Source organism: Choloepus didactylus, chromosome 27, assembly GCF_015220235.1.
Source record: "Choloepus didactylus isolate mChoDid1 chromosome 27, mChoDid1.pri, whole genome shotgun sequence".
NCBI classification, from domain to species: Eukaryota; Metazoa; Chordata; class Mammalia; order Pilosa; family Megalonychidae; genus Choloepus; species Choloepus didactylus.
In genome coordinates this window covers 14,179,865-14,192,304 of record NC_051333.1, presented here as the reverse complement: position 1 = coordinate 14,192,304, position 12,440 = coordinate 14,179,865, and the positions used below count along the sequence as shown (strand labels likewise).

Sequence of the window (12,440 nt, the reverse complement as noted above, 5' to 3'; positions counted from 1 at the left end):
CACATGAAGCTGAACAAATGTCTTCACCTCTCTGTGCTTTGTTTCCTGATCTATAAAATTGGGAAGATAATCAGATTTGACTCAGTGAAGACATGTGAGTAGGCCTGGCAGATTGGAGTCACTCAAGAAAGTTTACTTCTCCTCGCTCCTCTTCTATTGAACAAAATGCATTTATGGAGGAATCTGAGGCACTGGGGTAGCTGGACAAGGAGAGGACCCAGGACTCCAGGGACAAGCAAGGAACTGCTCTCTGGTATCTGAATGGACCAGGGCTCAGATATCTCAAAGTAGCAGATGATGGCAGGCCAGTAAATATTCTGAGAAAATGAAAACTTGGCCATCTGAACCCCACGTGCTACCTCAGCCTGAGCCCGGACCCCAGCTCAGGGTCACATTCTGAGACCAGAGCCTGGTCACTCAGTGAACGCTGACCCTCGTCACACATCAGGACCTAATGGAGCTTCTGACCCCTCATTGAGCCAGAGATTTGGCTGGAGCCATGTGAAGGAATAAAGATCTCCAGTAAAGATAATGACCTGGGTAAATGTAAATACCAATACTACTGTATTCTTTTTAACTGCACTTTTTTCCTTCCTACAGGATCTAAAAAGCAAATGCATAAAATGTGTAAAATGAAAATGGTTTTGGATCCATAATGTATAAATATGTAATTTGTGATAAGAACTACAAAAAGGTGGGGGACAGAGGGGTATGGGAACATAGTTTATGTGATATTGAAATTGTTAAGCTTGTATCAAGGCAAATAAGATTTAGGATATTAAATTTAAACCCCAAGGTAACCACAAAGAAAATATCAGAGAATATGCAAACTCATAGAGGCAGAAAGTAGAGTACAGGTTGCCGGGGATGGGGTGAAAGGGCAATGGGAAGCTAATGCAAAATGTGTGTAGGGTTTCCCTTTGGGGTGAAGGGAAATTTCTAGTAACGAATGGTGGTAAGAGTAACACCCTTTGACAGCCAACATGACTGCCCCTAATTCTCTTCTCTGAATAGTTATTTTGCACCTTGTCCTCCTTGTCCAGTCTGAGGGGAGTTTAGAGGAGGGATTTCCCTTCTGGGGTTGGTCAGCTTTAGCAGATCACTTCTTCTTGTCCTGGTTTCTGTGCTCTCAGAATTGCCTTGATCACCCACAGGCCCCTAATTGCCATATACAGGGTCTATTTGGACAACTCCTTAAACCTGCAATAGGGAGATGCTTTGATTCTTGGGAATTCCACAGAGGTTGCCAGTTACAGCAGAAACCTTGACAACTTGTGGTTCTTAAATCTGAGCTCAGGGCCAATAGGATGACTTAGTGTGGATTTTTAAAAAGGCACCCCTCAGGGTGGATGAATTAGAAAAAGGATTCGATGTGGACAGATCCATTCCTCAGAAGGCAGTTTGAGGAATGTCAATTTCTTGAAGGAAAAAAAAAAAAAAATCTCCCTGAGGTTGGAAGCAGCCCTGCACCAAGGGGTCTGACTTGGCAAGTGAGGTGTGAGGAGGATTGCAGTCCCTAGTCACTCCTTGTGCAGTGAACAGCCTACACAACCATCCACTGTTTGCATCCACCCTCAAGATTCCCGCCTCTCGGCAACACTCCTCAGAGCTCCGGACCCCTGAGGGATGTCAACAAGACTGGACCCACTGACAGACGTTGGCCTAGTTACTGAAGGCTGGAAGGACCAAGGGGATCTATGGGATCCTCTTAGGTAGGCAGGTTGTCCAAGGTGGTGGGGCAGCTCCTTCCATGTGGTCAATCAGGGACCCAGGTTCTTTCCATCTTGTTGCTCTGCTGTAGTTCTGTGGTTCTCAAAGTGCAGCCCCAGGACCAGCAGTATCAGCATCACCTGGAACGTTTTAAAAATGCAAATTCTCAACCCAACACAGAACTACTGAATCAGAAACTCTGGGGATGGGCCTAGCAATCTGCATTTCAACAAGCCCTCCAGTTGACCCTGACTGCATGCTCAAGCTGGAAGTTCACTGTTCTGCAGTTTTGTCCTTGTCGTAATAGTGAAAGAGCAGGAAGGTTTTGAACTTCTTTAATCCTCCCATTGTTTAGGCAATGACTGAGGAAAGGGTCCTCTGGCTGTTCAAAGACCTCAGGCCCAGGAAAAAAACTTGAATTCTGGGCACTCAACATAGTTTGAGAGGACTAGCATAATGGTGACCATGGTTTCCGGATTCAGGCTGCTTGGGTTTAAATCCCAAAGTGGCCACGTACCACTTGAGATCTGGGCATGTAACTTCTCCTTTCCAAGTCCCAGTTCCCTCTTGTCTAATACGGGATCATAAAGGCATCTATCTCTTGGTGTTACTAGGAGAATTCATGGTGCTGTTATGTGCCTGACACATAATAAACCCTCAAAGCATTAGCTTCGTTGTCTTAATATTTTCATGTTGATGGGAGCTGCTGTTTGTACCAGGCTTGTACTAAACGCTTTAGCTACAACATCACCGAGTACTTGTGAAACTATTGTAACAGGTGTACGCTGTATAGAGATAGTTTTCATTCAAATATTCATTTTTATGAAGGAGGAAACTGAGGGGCCGACTGGTGAAGCCACTGGTGTAAGGCCACACACCTGCAGGTGCTGAAACGGAATTCTAACTCGGGTCTGACAGGTAGAGCCTCCAATCTTGAGCAGGAGTGCAGCGACCCTCGGCTTCCGGGAAGACCGCGCCACCTAGTGGCCGCATGGCTGAGCTGCGGCGGGGATGGACGGGGCAGACAAGTCTTGCCTCCGAGAAAAGGACTCACCTCCAAGCAACTTTTCTCATTTTCCAAACGACTTCCTGTTTGTTGGCTCCCCTGATTTTCACAACCACTTGGGAGAATCCTCATAGGAAAGACAAGGAACAGTGAAGCCCAAAGGCAGAGCAGCCCCAGAGACAGGTGTCAGGGTAGGTGTGCACCCTTACATCGCTGTCTCTGAATCATCCTAAAAACTCGAAAGTTGGTACTACCATTGTACCCATTTTAGAAATTAATAAAATAATGCTCCAAGATATTAAATGTCCAGGGTCTCAGCCAAGAAGCAGCAGAGCAAGATTCAAACTCAGGGCCAATTACCTCCTGACCATGAGTTCCCTATGACTTTGGGAGACAGTAGTTTATATATACTCTGGTGCTGCCTGGTCTGAGCTGCTTCTGGAGCAGGGTTGGGGGAGACAAGATAAAAATAATCATGGCTAATACACAGCATTTACCATGTTCTAAGGGCTTGATTAATTTCCTTACTCCATCCTCATAGCAACCCTCAAAGGCAGGTAATTTATAATCTCCACTCCTCTTCCAGTTTTATTTTACTTTTCTTTCTTCAAAAAATGTTTTTATTGTGAAAGATTTCAAACATATACCAAAGTAGACATAATGGTGTAATGAACCCACCATCCAGTTTCAAAAACTGTCAACTCATGACCAATATTGTTTCATCTATACTCCCAACAATCCGCCCCCCAAAAATAATAATCAGGATTATTTTGAAGCAAACCCCAGGCATTTATCAATTCACCTTGTAAATATTTTCAGTATGTATCCCATTTTACTGTTGGGGAAACTGAGGCACAAAGGAGCACATACTTTTATCAAGGTCGTTTTGCTGATGGGGTTCAGAGCCTGGATCAAATCACAGAAGTCTGGTTCCAGGGCCTCTGCTTTTATCTATTGTGGTGCTTTTGGAAACGAGACTTCAGTGAATCTTAATTGTAGCATCATTCAGATAGTAACACAAGTCTGTCATTTATTTGCAAAGTTATCAAATTGTTTCTCAAATTGACAAAATTGGATTACGAGTAGAGATTAGCTGAAAGTATTGTGCCAATGCTAAATTTATTGACATTGATAACCGAACTGCAGTTATGAAAGAGAATAACCCTAGACTCAGGAAATATGCACAAAAATATTTAGGGGTAAAGGGCCACATTTGTGTAACTTACCCTAAATCATTCAGAAAAAAAGTATTATATAGACAGACATATAAGCAGATATAAACATAGACCAAGTGATATTAGAAAGGGGTTAAAATGTTAGCAATAGCTAAATCTGGATAAACAGTATCTAGGATGTTATTTGTATTACATTTTATTCTTGAAATTCTTCTATATGTTTGAAGTTATTTCCAAAAAAATTTCAAAATTTAGAAAAAGAATGCTTACCCTATATACTATATGATTTCATTTATGTGAAATTTAAAAACAGGCAAAAGTACTGTAGATGGTAGAGGTTAGAATACTGGCTACATTTGATGGGCATCCGCTGGGGAAGGGGCATGATGAACTGTCGAGGGCTCTATAAATGCTCTATAGCTTCATCTGGTTTGTATCTACTCAGGTGCATGAACATGTTTCATTAAGATGTATGCTTAAAAGCTTTACACTTTACTGTTTGTAGGTTATAACTAAACAAAAATGAAGAAGAAGGAGCAGAATCAATCGTTGTCATATATTTCAAAATGGAATACTATAAAGCAAGGAAAAATAAACTGCAGCGTTATACAATAAAAAGGATGCATCCCATCCTGGCAAAGGAGCCAAGCATGAAACAATACACATTATGCTCCATTTATGCAAAGCCCACAAAAAGACAGGTATTTAAAGATGCATGCTTAGAAGGTAAAATGCTAAATGCAAGCAAGAAAGGGATTACTATAAGAGCCCGGAAAAAATGCTTTTCTTTAAGAGGAGGGAGGTGGTTGTGATGGGGGGGCACATAGAGGGGTTTCTGGGGTTCAGACAACATTCTGTCTCTTAACCTGGTGTTCAGCTTATAATAATTCATTGAGCTATACTCATTTGTTATATGCGCTTTTCATATGTATTGAAATAAAAATATATAAATTACTGTCACATCTCAATCATGAAACACTAAGGGATAAATTTAATAAAATATGTGCAAGACATACCCTGAAAACTGCAAAACACTGAGGGAAATTGAATAAAACTTGAATAACTGGGGAAATGCACCATGTTCAAGGATCAGAAGACTCAACATATATTGTTAAGATGTCAGTGCTCCACTGATCTGTAGAATAAATGAATCCCGATCAAAATGAAATCCCAGCTGGCTTTGTTTCTTTTCTTTTTTTTTGTAGAAAATGTCAAAATGAGACTCAAATTCATATGGAAAGGTAAAGGATCAATTGACAAACCATTCTGAAAAAGAAGAACAAAATTGGAGGACTCACACTTCCTGAAGTCAAGATTTGCTATACACCTACAGCAAAAAGGAAAGGTACTGGCATAAGGATAGAAATATTGGTGAATGAGCTAGAATAGAGTCCACAAATATGTGTCCATTGATTTTTGACAAACGTGTCAGGATAACTCAGTGGGCAAAGGATAGTCTTTTCAACAAATGGTAGTGGAATAATTGGATATCCATATGGAAAGAAAAGGAACCCTACCTTTTACTTCATATCATATACAAAAAAATAACTTGAAATGGATCATAGACCTAAAAAGTGTAAAAAGCATAACTAAAACTATAAAATTTCCAGAAAAATATCTTCATGACCTTGGGTTAGACAAATATTTTTATACAAGACATGAAAATCACTAACCATAAAAGAAAAAATTGATAAACTGGACTTAATCAGAGTTTATACTTCTGCTCATCAGAAGGCAATTAAGAAAATGAAGGAGCAACATATTCACGATACATGTTTCTCACAAAAGACTTGTATCTTGGATATATTAAAAACTCCTGCAACTCAGTAATGAAAACAAAACAACCCCCCAAAAATGGCCAATAATCATAGGAAAAGGTTCTTAATATCATTAATCATTGAGAAATTACACATTAAAACCACAATGAGATACCAGCACATACCCTCTAGAATGGCTAAATTGAAACAGGCAAACAGCACCAAATGATGGCAAGAGCATAGAACACACTGCTAGTGGATGCATAAAATGGTACAACTACTTTGAAAACCTTTCTGGCAGAGTTTCTATTTGGGATGATGGAAAAGTTTTGGTAATGGATGGTGGTGATGGTCACACAACATTGTGAAAATAATAAACAGCACTGAATTATAAATGTGAATGTGGTTAGAAAGGGAAATTTTAGGTTGTATATGTTACTAGAATAAATTTAAAAAAAAAAATCCATGGAGCTGGATAACACAAACAGACTATAGTTAATAGTACAATTATAAAAATGTGCTTTTCATCAATTGAAACAAATGTTCCACACCAATGCAAGGTGTTAATTATCAGGTGGTTTGTGGGAATACTGTATGTTATGCATGATTGTACTGCAGCCCACCACTTCTCTAATTAAAAAAATTTAATGCCTCAGAGCCTAATGGTCACAAGAAATTTAAATTATATTTAATTTCAATTTATTTACATATACTTGTTGGGCAGAAATAAGATGATCACTAAAAGTTATTTAAACATGAAAATATATTAGAATAAAATTCTGCAGAGGAAGTAGAATGAAATGCACATTCAAAGAAAACAAAGAAAATGCAAAATTAAAGAAGAGTGTGCTTCTGTATTTTTTAAATGGTGAATAGTACACCCCAAGTCTCTATGCTATTCCAATTCCACTGGATACATTTAAAAAGTGGTATATCTTTTACTTTTTAAATGTCAATATTTACAATACTCCAAAAATTGCAACATTTAAACTTAAGAAACTTAAGAAAATAGTTTGTCATCAACTTAAAAATGTGCGGGGACAATTACATGGAACTTTGAATAGGTTAGTACAGGTTAGAGTGAAAAAGTGACACATCCCAAAGTAATTTGGGCAGAGAATAAAAAATATATTTATAGACACCCCCCCTGCCCCCTGCCTGAGGAGCTGGGGGAAGGTGCATAAGTGTTGTACTTCCTCACCTGGACTGGTGTTGATGTTGTCACAAACATTGGTGCTGGCAGTTTGATGTGCCGAGCCCTCTATTGTGGGACTTGCCCTTTTGAAGCTTCTTACTGCAAAAGAGAGGCTAAACTTGCATATAATTGTGCCTAAGAGTCTCCCCCAAACACCTCTTTGCTGCTCAGATGAGGCCCTCTCTCTCTCTAACTGAGCCACCTCAACAGGTGAACTCACTGCCCTCCCCACTACGTGGGACCTGACTCCCAGGGGTGCAAATCTCCCTGGCAACACAGGATATGACTCCCAGGGATGAATCTGGACCCGGCATCGTGAGATTGAGAATATCTTCTTGACCAAAATGAGATGAAATAATTTCAGTGGCTGAGAGATTTCAAATGGAGTCTAGAGGTCACTCTGGTGGACATTCTTATGCACTATATAGATAACACCTCTTAGGTTTTAATGTATTGGAATAGCTAGAAGTAAATATCTGAAACTACCAAACTCCAACCCAGTAGTCTGGACTCTTGAAGACGACTGTATAATAATGTAGATTACAAGGGGTGACAGTGTGATTGTGAAGGCCTTGTGGATCACACTCCCTTTATCTAGTGTATGGATGGATGAGTAGAAAAATGGGGACAACAACTAAATGACAAATAGGGTGGGATGGGGGGGATGGTTTGGGTGTTCTTTTTTAACTTTTATTTTTTATTCTTATTCTGATTCTTTCTGATGTAAGGAAAATGTTCAGAAATAGATTGTGGTGATGAATGCATAACTATATGATCGTACTGTGAACAGTTGATTGTATACCATGGATGATTGTATGGTTTGTGAATATATTTCAATAAAACTGAATTAAAAAAAATGTGTGGGGAGATGCAAAATTTTCCAAAAGCATTTTATGTGGTACATAAGCAAAAAAGACTCCTGCTCCAAGGCAACAGAAAAGAACTCAGTCAAAATTGTCACACCAAATTTAAGGGTCCATGTGGCAGGATCCTAAAAGCCATGATTTTTTAAAAATACTCAACTCTGATGAAAAAATTTACAATAGTAATGAAACCTTCCTAGAAAATGCAGGATATTCCTAGAAAATGGATGTATATCCATACAGTTATCTCTAAGACTGGCATAAAATTCTAAAAAGAAAGAAGGGAGGGAAGGAGGGAGGGAGGGAGGGAAGGAAGGAAGGAAGGAAGGAAGGAAGGAAGGAAGGAAGGAAGGAAGGAAGGAAATTTAATGCAAAAGAAATATTAGCCTTCCATGATTTCTGAAAGGAATTATAAAATGCAGGTCCCAGTGGGGAGTTGGCTGAGAACCTCCACTCCAACTTGCTTGTGGTGGCATTGCTCCACCCCCGGGGGTCCGTGACTCCCCTACTGCACCTCCAGATGCTGGGGTTCCTGGGGGGCCAGGACCTGGGCTCTCTCCTTTGTCCTGGGGGAGTCAACCATTTGCAGGGCTTTGAATGCAGCTGCATGTAAGCTGAGGGCTCCCAAACCCATGTCCACAGCCCAGAGCTCGTGTGACCTGGCCCCTGCCTGCCCCTTCCCCACTTTCCCCATGAGGGCCTTGCTGGAATGTTTGATCCCCTCTTTCCTCCCAAATTCTGCCCCTCCCCAAGGTGAAATCCACTTCCTCACTCCCTCCTCCAGCCTCTGTGCTGGAGTATTGAACAACTCGGCCCTCCTATGCTCCCCTGCAGAAAACTCTTCCCCAGGACCTTCCTTTATGCATTCTTCCTACTTAATTTACCCCTCCTCCAGGAAGACCTCCCTGACACCCACCACTGCTGGCTGGGCCAGGTAGCTCCTCTGGCTCCCACAGCCTCTCTGCTTTTTCCATCCCTGCCAGGCCCCTCTGCCTGGGCCTCCCCCATCCCAGCACCCACCACTCTGTGTGGCCAGTGCCTGGGGATGGGTCTGTCTCCCGGTTGGACCGTGAGCTTCCCGTGGCCAGCTGGCATCAGCTCTGGGTGTGAGGAGATGACAGGTTCCCCTGGGAGCCTTCAGTGCCCGGCCCAGGTGGAGGGGGCATCCTCACCCTCTTAATCTTCCCAGCCGCTCCTCATCCTGGAGGCGGGGATATGTTGCAATAGAATCCAGAATTACACGGAGACGGATTTACTTTAGATTTAGAGACATGGGTGCACAGAAGGAGATGTGATGTCCCAAAGTAACACGCGGCCTCCTGATCCCAGGCCTGGCCTTTCCCCTGCCCTTAGAAGTGGATCTCACCTTCCAGAAAGATAAGGAATGATGGAACCAACCAGTCGGGGTGAGTTCAGCCAGCTGAACCCAGAACCTCAGGAGGTGCCGGGGATTGATAGCTGTGTCCAACCAGAGATAGACCACAATCCAGAACCCAGGGCGTGAGAAGGGAGAAAGGAAACTTTTCCTGCAGTCTTTGAAATTTTTTAATGAGCACATAATCACCTATTACTTGTGTGACTGAATTTCCATGAGCAGTTATAATAAAGTGGAGATGATAATGGCACAGACTTCGGGGCTGCTGTGAGAATTTAGTGCCACACCTGGCACCTCATAGGCACCCAGAACAAGACGGCCCCGAACTTCAGCCGGCACAGTGACTGTGGGCCAGGATTTGCCTACACGCTGTACGGGCATTAATCATCCGATCCCCCATTATTAATTCTCAGGGCGGGATTAATACATTCTCCCCAGCTAACCAGTGACGAAATTGGGGCAGAAGGTCACCTGCAAAGGGCGCACAGCTCCTCCAGGCCAGTCGGGGATTTGAACCTTGGGAGCTCCAGGTCCCACAAGGCTGATGGAAGAGGAGGAAGGGAAGGGGGGAGTGTGTAATCTGTCTTTCCTTCTTTCTCTGGTTCTACTTTCTCCCATAGGGTTTTCCATCTCCCTTCCATCCTCTTCCCCTCTCCCGCCCTCCACCCCCAAAGCTATGACCTGTGGGGCCGGGGGTGCCCCCTGTGGGAGCTGTGTTGAGTGGGCAGGAACCAGGGAGTAGGAGGTGGGAAGGGGATGGGGGGGCATAGGGAGGGTCTCGCCAGGATGTAGGGAGGTGGGCCGCTCAGTCATTCCGTCCTCACGACTCGGAGCCACCAGCATGGGCTGGGCGTGGGGGATAGAGGTGGAATAACAGAATAAAACGGGAAGGTGTAGAAACATCCCAGAACAATCAATGCTTGGAAAGTGGAAACACAGAGCAGGATCCCCAAGGAGATTCCTTAACCCAGACTGGATTGGGGAAGAGGGGATGGAGGGCGTGAGGGGCTGGGGGTTAGTATTTTGTGAGCCTCTTAAGCTTGGGGGTCCAGCCCTAACAAAAAACTCAGCCCCTGTTCTGGACTTTCTGTGGTTATTAGAACTGCATTTTCTTATTTGATCTTGACCACCTTCCCGAGAGGTGGGTACAATTATGATCCCAATTTACAGACGAGGAAAACGGAAAGGCCAAATCGCTTGGCCAAAGTCACCTAAAGAAGCAGCGCCCCTCCGCCGGCGCCCGACCCCCGACCCCCAGCCCCGGGGCGAGGCTGTGCGGGGGCGCAGAGTCCGGCTGCCCCCTCGCGGCCGCGCGTGTCTGCTGCCTCTCCCGGTGCGCAGCCAGGCGCGCGGTCGCCGCTCCCGCCGCTGCGCCCCCAGGGCGCGGTGCAGCATGAACGAGTGGCTGGTGGCAGGACAAGTTCCGGTTATTTCCCCAGACATCGTGGGCAGAGCTCGAGGACGGGGACGGTGTGGGGGTCTACGCCACCCTCGGGATAGGCAGGCAGCCCTTGGAGAGATTCCTCGGCCTGCCCCTGAGCCGGTGGCTGCGGATGCGGGTTTGGGCCAGGAGGTGCCCAACGCCACGCTGGAGAAACCCTTCCTCGTGCAAGGACAGAGATCCAAGGCGCCCCAGCTGGCCCTCCTGACCGCCCCGTGTGGCTCCACGCTGCCGCAGAACCAACGGCGGCTCCGGGACCGCCGCAGCCTGGAACGGTCCTGCCTGATCACGAAGTTCTGTGGAGCCAGCTGGAGGCTTTTCTCCTTCGTGGCGGTTTGTCGGTCCTGTGCCAGCAGTCATGGCTGTGGGCGCCGTCAAGGAGCTGGGACAGGTACCCGGCGCCGACCCTGAAGCCAACGCCTGCGGGCGGTACCTCCGGGAGCTGAGTTTCCACATCTCACTGCTGGTCACGCGGCCCTTCGACGTCAAGCGCCTTCTCCTACAGCAGCGCCTCCTGCTGGAGGCCTGGAAGAGGTACAGCTACGCGCCCTGGGGGCAAGTGTGCAACGCTCTTGTCTTCTACAACGCGCCTCGCGCTCTTCCCCGCCCAGATCCCCTACTCAACGTCCATCATCAACAGCGGCCCCTTTCTTGGCTCCTACTTCTGCAGTGCTACACGTGTTCTGGTCTTGCCTCGTCCTGAGCACGCGCCACAACTTCATGAAGAAGGGCCGGGTACCACCAGGCAAGGGTTAACCCAGGGGTGCCTCCCTGGAGCCCCTATCCCAGCCCCTCCTCCCTACCCTGAGCTCTGTCCCCCTTCCCCCTGCCCAGCCTCCCTTCCTCCCTTTGGGCAAGTAGACAGAGCGCCCTTACCTCACCACCCCCCACCTGGGGGCTGTGGTGAGTCCCAGGCTGCAGGGGCCCAATAAACCTTGAAGGGAGCCTAATTCTCTACCCAAAAGCTCGTAAGTTCAGTGTCCCTGTTACAGCTCTTTCTCCATCTGGGGAGGCCCCCAATAAGCCAGAATTGGATATACCCCACTGTTTTGGTTTGCTAAAGCTGATGAAATGCAATAGACCGGAAATGGACTGGCTTTTAACCATAGGGATATATTAGCTTCCAAGTTTATAGTTCTAAGGATGTGAAAATGTCTAAATTTAGGCATCAACAGGATGATACCTTCTCCCCAAAGAAAAGCTGCTGGCAATCCACGACACCTCTGTCACATGGGGAGGCACACGGTGATGTGGACGGGTCCTTCTCTCCCCGGTTTCGTTGTCTTCAGCTTCTGGCTTCGGTGGCTTCCTCCCTCAACGTCTGCGTGTCTCCTTGTCTCTCAGCTTCTCTGCGTGTTTCTCCCTCTTTTTTGTGTGTCCTTTTTCCTCTTATAAAGGACTCCAGTAAGAGGATTAAGACTCACCTGGAATGAGGTGGGTCACATCTCAATTGAAACAACCTAATGAAAAGGTCCCACCTACAATAGGTCTACACCCACAGGAATGGATTAAAAGAACATGATCTTTTCTGGGGTACAAACAGCTTCAAACTACCACACCATCTACTAGGATACTCACTGCCACCCCAGGCTGCATGGACTGGGAATGGAGTGGACATGTACCCATTCCTGGTGGGAGCAAGCCACACACAAAGCAAGTCAGCCAGCTCCTGAGACAGGTCACCTCTTTTAACTCTCAGGGCAGCCCTTGGAGAGCAGATGAGAAGGTATTAGGCTCAGAAAGGTCAAACCCTTTTCCCAAGGTCACACAAAGGGCAGAGGCCAAGAGGAGAAGTGAGGGAATGTCTGTGCCTTTCTCTGCATCCCCTGCTCAAGTTTGGCTGGAGCCTCATCCTCATGGTCTCGGGGCCTCCCTGGAGATAGGAAAATGGGAGCAGGGGATCAGTCCCTGCCAGCTT

At 45.6% G+C, this 12,440-nt stretch overlaps 1 pseudogene; it reads left to right on the top strand.

Moving 5' to 3' along the window:
• The window catches only part of LOC119521166, a 31,246-nt pseudogene extending 19,368 nt beyond the window's left edge, over window positions 1-11,878 (top strand).
• The last annotated feature ends 562 nt before the right edge of the window (window positions 11,879-12,440 follow it).